This window comes from Stylophora pistillata, chromosome 13 (genome assembly GCF_964205215.1).
Source record: "Stylophora pistillata chromosome 13, jaStyPist1.2, whole genome shotgun sequence".
NCBI classification, from domain to species: domain Eukaryota; kingdom Metazoa; phylum Cnidaria; class Anthozoa; order Scleractinia; family Pocilloporidae; genus Stylophora; species Stylophora pistillata.
Window position 1 is genome coordinate 12070560 of NC_142531.1, and position 7500 is coordinate 12078059.

At 35.6% G+C, this 7500-nt stretch overlaps 1 long non-coding RNA gene and 1 pseudogene across 1 annotated transcript; both read right to left on the reverse strand.

Moving 5' to 3' along the window:
• Positions 1 to 2468: 2468 nt before the first annotated feature.
• LOC111322150 (uncharacterized) lies at positions 2469 to 3321 on the reverse strand. The gene is made up of 2 exons (XR_002694037.2): positions 2825 to 3321; positions 2469 to 2643 (listed from the first exon to the last, which is right to left on the reverse strand). It is a non-coding gene; the product is annotated as an uncharacterized LOC111322150 (long non-coding RNA).
• Positions 3322 to 6149: 2828 nt separating this feature from the next.
• The window catches only part of LOC111322144 (uncharacterized), an 8685-nt pseudogene continuing 7334 nt past the window's right edge, over positions 6150 to 7500 (reverse strand).

Genomic DNA, 7500 nt, shown 5'->3' on the forward strand with positions numbered 1-7500 from the left:
CCCTCGGATTATTTTTGTAACTATCAAGGTTTTGTTTACATGCGTGCCAATGAAATTTGTTTGTTGCGTAACTAATTGTGTGTGAAATAAACTGGAATCGGCATCGTGGTTTCGTGTCGCTTTGTGGCAGTTTTAATACAATAAAATTCATTTGAGAGTTAGAAACTCTGGGAGGTGAGAATTTTTTTCAATTCAACTACCAGTAGATTTAAAAAATGTCACATAACCCACACCTCCCTATTACCAAAGGTGGCGCGTGTTTAAGGCAAAATCAACAGATTACCCGCTGGTAAACGGCCGGAAATTATGGTAGGTGTCATCTTCCACATAGCTGAATGCATGGCAATAGGTTCTTTGCAGGACTTAATCACGTGCTTGGATACCACATAGTAATGCATTGTTGGTGAGCAAGGAAACCAGCGTCCCGCTCATTGTGGTCATCAACTCAAGCGAAATGAACTTTGACTTTTTGGTTGAAAACATCCCAAACGTTTGTTGTTTAAGGATGCAAAACAAAGTTTATTTATTTAGGGTGACTAATAATGACTGATAAGTGACCAGATTAGGAATCAGGCTCTTTCAATGCCCACAGTAATAATCATTGTTACAGATACTGAAACAACAATGCTAAACCTTTGCATACAGAAACCGCTAATGATTGCTCATTTCCTCCTACTGATTCGTGAAGAAAAATCTCTTCCCCTAATTAGGCATTTTCTGAAATTTGTTAATGAGAACTAATTTTAATTGATTCCAGCATGTTTCATGTGTTATATGACCTATCATTCATTCTTTTTATCTTATATTCCGTGCTTTGCAATTCAATGGGAATTTGTGTAAATATTCTAATCCAAAATAACAAAATTTGAATGTGAACTACTGGAGAGAAATGCGTGGAAAATAATCCTTTGTTACAAAGGTCGGCATCATGTTTTCATGCCGCTTTGTGGCACTCTTAATACAATAAAATTCATCTGAGAGGTGGAAACGCTGGTAGGTGAGAATCTTCTTCAACTGCCAGTTGATTTAAAAAATGTCATATAACCTGCACCTCCCTATTACCCGCAGTGGCGCATGTTTAAGGCCAAATTAACTGATTACCCGCGGGTGAAGGGCCGGAAATTACAGTACAATTACTAATCGAACAAAGAAGCAAAACAAAATACCTCTACTTTTCTTTGATGTCACTGAGTGACCATTTTCCCGTTTCCACTTTCTATTCTTACTCCTTTCCAGTCCTGTGGTATCTGGCTTCTCAGTGTCTATGGGATAATGATGCCCTTTCAATATAAACTTGAAATTCTATTTTGTTTGTTTTTTAGTCTTCTTTTAATTCTGGAAAACCTACCTTGTGTACTGTTATCCTCTGTGTTGAAGGATATATCAAAGGCCTCCTTTTCACAATCTTTAGGCCCTTAAAATAAACAGAAAATTTGTCACATGATTGAGTGGTTTCTTTTCAACATTTGCCAGTCAAAGTGAACTAGCGTTATCTTGCTTTGAGACCAAACGATCTTTTTCGAACTCAGACATCCACATTTCTGGTTCTCGTGGACGAAGACCGCGTAAATGAGGATGCGCGCCTTCATAAGGACCTACCCTAACTGGAAACATAGCATCTGAATTAAAATGCATCATGCCATTTGGAAACATAGCTGGCTGCACATTTCAGCAATATACCGTCTCTGTCGGATGTTTGAACATCCATTCAACATTTGAGGGCAGGCAATACCGTTGTAAGCCTGCAAGTTTCTAGCAAAAGCCTCTTCGGGATGAAATAGTGAAAGGATTTGTCCTCCATCGCTTTCCAAAACAGTTGTTTTCTGCTCAAATTGTTTTGGCCAGTTTGGTGGCTCGGCTGGAGGTCTAAAACGCGTTGAGCTAACTCATGTTCACTCCACAAAACATCAGCATGAATTGCTTCTAATTTCATCTTGTTAAAATTATTAAACCAAACGAACATGTGCAGATTCACTGTGCTTCTATCTTGAAACTCAAATTGATAGAAGTAGGTTTTCATGTTCGTTTCATTCTTCTTCAGATTGTAATTGAATACATGATTGGACCAAGTCTTGGTATTGGACCTGCACGAGTAGCCTCGAACAATTTGTTCCAAAACCTGGACAATGTGCATCGTTTCGAAGTGCACCGCACACGTGGGACCATTTGCCGTTTTTTGGCGCAGTGTGTAACCAATGAGGAAAAGGAAACGTCCATTTGTAAGGTGAAATCATTATGAAAAGACCAGGTCTTCCAGATTGAACAATGGCGTCGAGGAGAAATCTATGTTGCCATCTCCAGTACTAAGTGGAAAATGACTTGCCTTCTAGAGCCTTATTCGGTGAACAATTCATACGTCTCTCTGAAGCAATTATAACTGCCAAGATCCTAAGGTTGCGCGTACTTAGAAACTCAACAATTACAGGGGTAGCAATGCGCGAGGCGATAGACAATTCGAACTCAACTCGTAGAATGACTAACACACGTTTAATCACAGTTCAAGATAGACGAATTACACTGGTTGCGACGATGATGACAGATCGTGAAAGTCACGGTAGCAAAGTTCGTGGTCGCAGAGAATAAAACGAAGTAGAGTAGAAATATAGGGTAGTTTAGTGTCGAATAGAGTCGTGTAGGTTCGAACTGAAACGATAATTACATACAAAAGGCTAAGATACAACGTCAGCTACGTAGTCGTGTTACAAACAAAATTTAGGAAGACTTATAGACAATATTGGTTTCGTAGCATGACAACATTTCAACATTAAAAGACTAGTCATTTGACAATAATAATTCGAGTACCAAAAAAAAGGGAGAAACTTACTTTGGTGACGACTCGCACAGCAGAAAGTATAGCTCAAAAGGTAGCTTGTAGCAGATTGATCCTCTGATCGTAGCGGTTGCGGAATGACTCTCTCGCACGCTATCTTAAGTCGCCTTTTATAATGAGTGCATGCGTGACTGTACACAGGATGTTACTTAAAACTTGTAATGTACACCATATGGAAGTGTTAGCTCATTTCCTACGCACGAACTTAGCCTATAGTACACGCACGAATCTGCGAATTCCTAACTAATACGCAGCAAATTTTAGCACGCTTCATCGAAACTAGAACTAACGATTATTATTAGAATATGTCGTAAAAACAGAGGGCGTTTTAAATCTAACAGCAATTGCTCCACTAACCGTTTGCCAAATCCATAAATCATAATGGAAACACAACAACTCGTAATTTAAACCGTAATCGGAAATCTGTGACTTAGTCATCACCATATATGCGATCTTCGAGGTTAATCTAGATTCTTTGCCATCAAGGCTAGTTCTGTACCATCATTTTAATGGAAACAGATTGGGCCACAAAGTGCATTCTACGCATACAGTAAAAACCTGCAAGTAAGAACCTACAGTTTCAGGAGTTAGCCTAAACAGGTTATAAATGGTACTTAACAAAATTTTAGGCCATTTAGTTTCTTAAAAGAGGCTCTTTTTCTTGGAATAAAACACACCTGCATAACAAGTAGGTAATTGTCCTATATTTTGTAACTACATATTTTGCACTCATTTTTCTTAACAAAATCATGTTTTACAGCAATGGCAATCTGGTTTTTCTTCCATTATGATTACAGTAAATAGTTTCAGTGTACCTGTAATGTACTATATGATTTTAGAAAATAAGAAGCTATTTTAATTTTGTTAGGCTAAATAGGTTCTGGTTTATAGGGGGTATAAATGGCAAATTTTAGGCTAACAGGTTCTTCATTTTTAGGTTCTTACTTGCGGGTTTTACAGTACTCTTTGCTGATAATTGTAGGTGTCAATCTTTTCTCTTCGCTGAGAGCACTTTGGCGTTCGTAAACAAATTCCTTGTAGATGGTATCATTTGAACTCATCAGCCAATGATACGCCTTTTGAGATCTTTGCCTTTCTTCAACCAGTAGAGCATCGATCTTTTCTTGCAGTGACTCGGCGCTCCATGTTAACAGAAATATTCTGCCTTTTTTCCTATAGCGATGCGCTGCCCTCTCGTATTCACCGATGTGCACATCGATTGATTGAAGGGCAAGAATTTGATTAAACGACAGCTTTCTAAATTCCTTGGGAATTTGCTTGTATGTCTGAATCAGGTGTACACACCTTGGGCTGAAGCTTAGGTTTTGTGATGAACTTTCAAAAGAGCTTTTCTGGAAGTAATTGTTTGCACTTTTCACAGTAGTTCCAGCTCGAAGTAGTAATCCAAAACTTTAGTGCTTGTGCTTCGTTTCGGAAAGTTGGCTACAAGAATGCAGAAACGACTGTTTGCTGCCATGTTCAAGCAACAATTGTTGCTTTGAAAACGCTTCCCTTTGGCTCTGCAATAGAGACTCTTGATTCATCGTTTCAATCTTGTTGCTAGGACGTGAATCTCTACTAACTGTATAAGACTTCTGTTTAGCCCAAAACCTATTCGCTTCCGAAAAACGCTACTTAAAAGGCATATCTTGCTACTATGCTTGAAATTATCATCAATGCTATATGAAAAAGAAATTCCTTCGGATTTACAGTGTTGATTAAAACAAAAATTAAAAGAACTGGTACATGTCTCTCGCACATTTATTACTTGATAGAGGAATACTCCATGTTTCCGACAACACTAATATCATATTTGGTAATTGTGAAGAAGAGCTCCCTGTAAAACCTACCGATCACAATACACCAAGTTTAAGTGTTACAAGCTCTGTTGAGACAGTCTCAAGACAACTAATGAATAAATTTTCAAACCATTTCAGAAGTATTGTTCACATGACAAAATGGACTGATACAACACCTAGTTATTTAATGGTTGACGTTGTGATAAAACCCAAACCAGATCATATACATGATCATTCCGTGGATATTTGGGTACTCGTTTATGGTTCTAAAGGTTATCACAATGACTTACCAGTTAAAGATGTTTGGGATAAATTCTATAGTACAGTTCATAATGGTTTCATATACTTAAATGCACCACTACTTATTGACAACCCAAAGGATAGCCTCAATCCAGCGACAAAGTATTATGTAGATGAAAAAATAAGAGAAACATCTTTACACTACATAGACAATCGCCAAAATGTTTTCTCAAGAGCAATCGAATTTCAAAACAGCAGTATATCTTCAATTAACTGAACTCAAATAAGAGTGCATTCTAATGAAATCGAAATTCTTAAAACAGGTACATACTCACTCAATTTCAGATTTAATTATCGAATCATTAAAACAGGAACTCACTATATCTTGTATATAGAAACAGGAAATAAAACAAATGTAACCATACAACTGTGACCATACAACTTAGCAGAAACCAACTACTCAAACTTTTAATGATTTTGTCATTTTCAATTTTCAGTCTGGAGCAAGATTAAAAATAACGAATTCATGAAAAACTTTGATTGAAAGAGCTTGTGTTTTATATTTACGGAAATTGAATTAATCTGTCTAATACATATGAAACAAAGAAGTATATTCAATTGGAATCACATATCAGACAAACTGACTAAAGAGCAAATCGATGAATTAAAAAAAAGTTTATATAAATTCTATGACAAAAAATATTGGACATTTAAAATGATGCATAAAATCATGAATAGGAAACATATCATTGGTCAAGTAACATCCGTTGGATTAGTTGCTACTGGAACCATTGTTAGTGGTGTAACACTAAACCCAGTTATCCTTGGTATTGTGTCTGGATCTGGAATAGTATTAAAAACCTTCTTGGAATTAAAGAATTATAAGAAATATATTGAGATTTGTAAGTTTGCTTTCGCATCCTATGGAAAGATATTAACTGATTTGAGGTCATATTTGAGAGGGCTTCAATTTGATGAGCATGTGTTTTTAAATCATGTCAAAGTCATTGATGAATTTATAATAGACATGTGCCCATTTGCAGACAAATATTCTAAAAAATACGATTTTAAATTTGCTGATTAAGGATGGAATCAATTTCATCTCCAATAAGATTTTTTATTTGATACCAATAGTTATATTGTTTAACAGTCTTCTTTGATTTTAAAGCTTTTATTTCATTTGATGATAAATTCATCATATGAATCAGCTTACCAATGTTAAACTTAATTGATATTATCTGTTTTCTTCCAGTGTTTATTTGAGGTTCTATTTCTTCAATAATATCAAATACTTTAAGAATTTTATTTATATCATTTTGAGATATTTGAATTCTCTATGATCATTAATTTCATAAATAACTTTTTCTATATGGTATTTTCTGATATAGAGTGATTTTTTTTGGAATTTGTACATATTGTTATGAAAATCAATGGGCTTGCAATCTTTTAAATCATGACTATGAACCAATCCACAATTAATACAAACAAATGAACCATCTATTAAACTCATATTTTGGTTCTCACAACATTTCTCTTCAACAATTTCATTTTCTTTGATAGTTTTACCACAAAAAGGACAATAACATCTATCATCTTCAAGTAATGCTAAATGAATATTATAATCACACATCTCTTATACTATAAGTAAAATAAAAAAATTAAGCGTTTTAATTTGAAAACAAGATTAAGAAGAAGGCATTTTGAGTCTGTGTTTTATGAGTTTAATTTTTCCAGAAAGTTAAAAAATTTCTGGATTGTTGGATTTTGTCATATCAGTTTACAGATTTATTCCAGATCATTTTTTACAGATTAGAGTTAAATATTTTTCACGGATTATTTCAGATTTTCAGGCCCTAGGGTTGATGCTCTATACCTCTCAAGTACTATACTACTGTTGGTGGAACAGCAATCTCCCTCACAACTTCCCCACCAAGTTTAAATTTTGGGTATGTCACTTTATAGTAGTCTTTTCCATCCTTTTTATTTTGTTTCCCTGAGCAGATTTTTAGTGAAATGAAGGGAGGCAAGAATATGTCTGAAGAGAAAATAAAAGCAAAAAAGTTCAGACCTTGCTATAAAATTCTCACCAAGAAACTGGTTGTTAATACTATTTTAAGTACAATTTGCATAAATCTTTAGACTAAACATGCATACTTTCAATGGATCCACTGTCGGTACTAGATTTTCATCACCTGCAAAATGTGCCTAACCAGGAGAAGCAGACCATCTTTGGGTGGAAGTGGTTAAGGGTTCAATGGAACCCTTCCAGAGAGCTAGTCTGAGCATCTGGGGACAGCTGTTTGATGTCATTTACAAGCCTTGTACCAGTCAATAGCTTGTACAGTTTATTTTATGCAGTAGTTCCTTACAAGAAAAGAAAAAGCAAATTAATTTCAGAATTGGATAAGAGGTCAACCCTCGGCTTACAATTCCTGTCTGCAACCTCAATGACATGTGGCAGTGGGCTTTTTTGTGGATGTCATAAATTGTTATAGGGCTCTCTCTCACAAGGACTGGGATGCACTCTAACTAGGTTTTTCTTTACTGTGAACTGTCAATATGGAGGATTGATAGATTTTCTAACCTTATATTAAACAAGACCTATCCTGATCCACCATCGGTTATCAATCT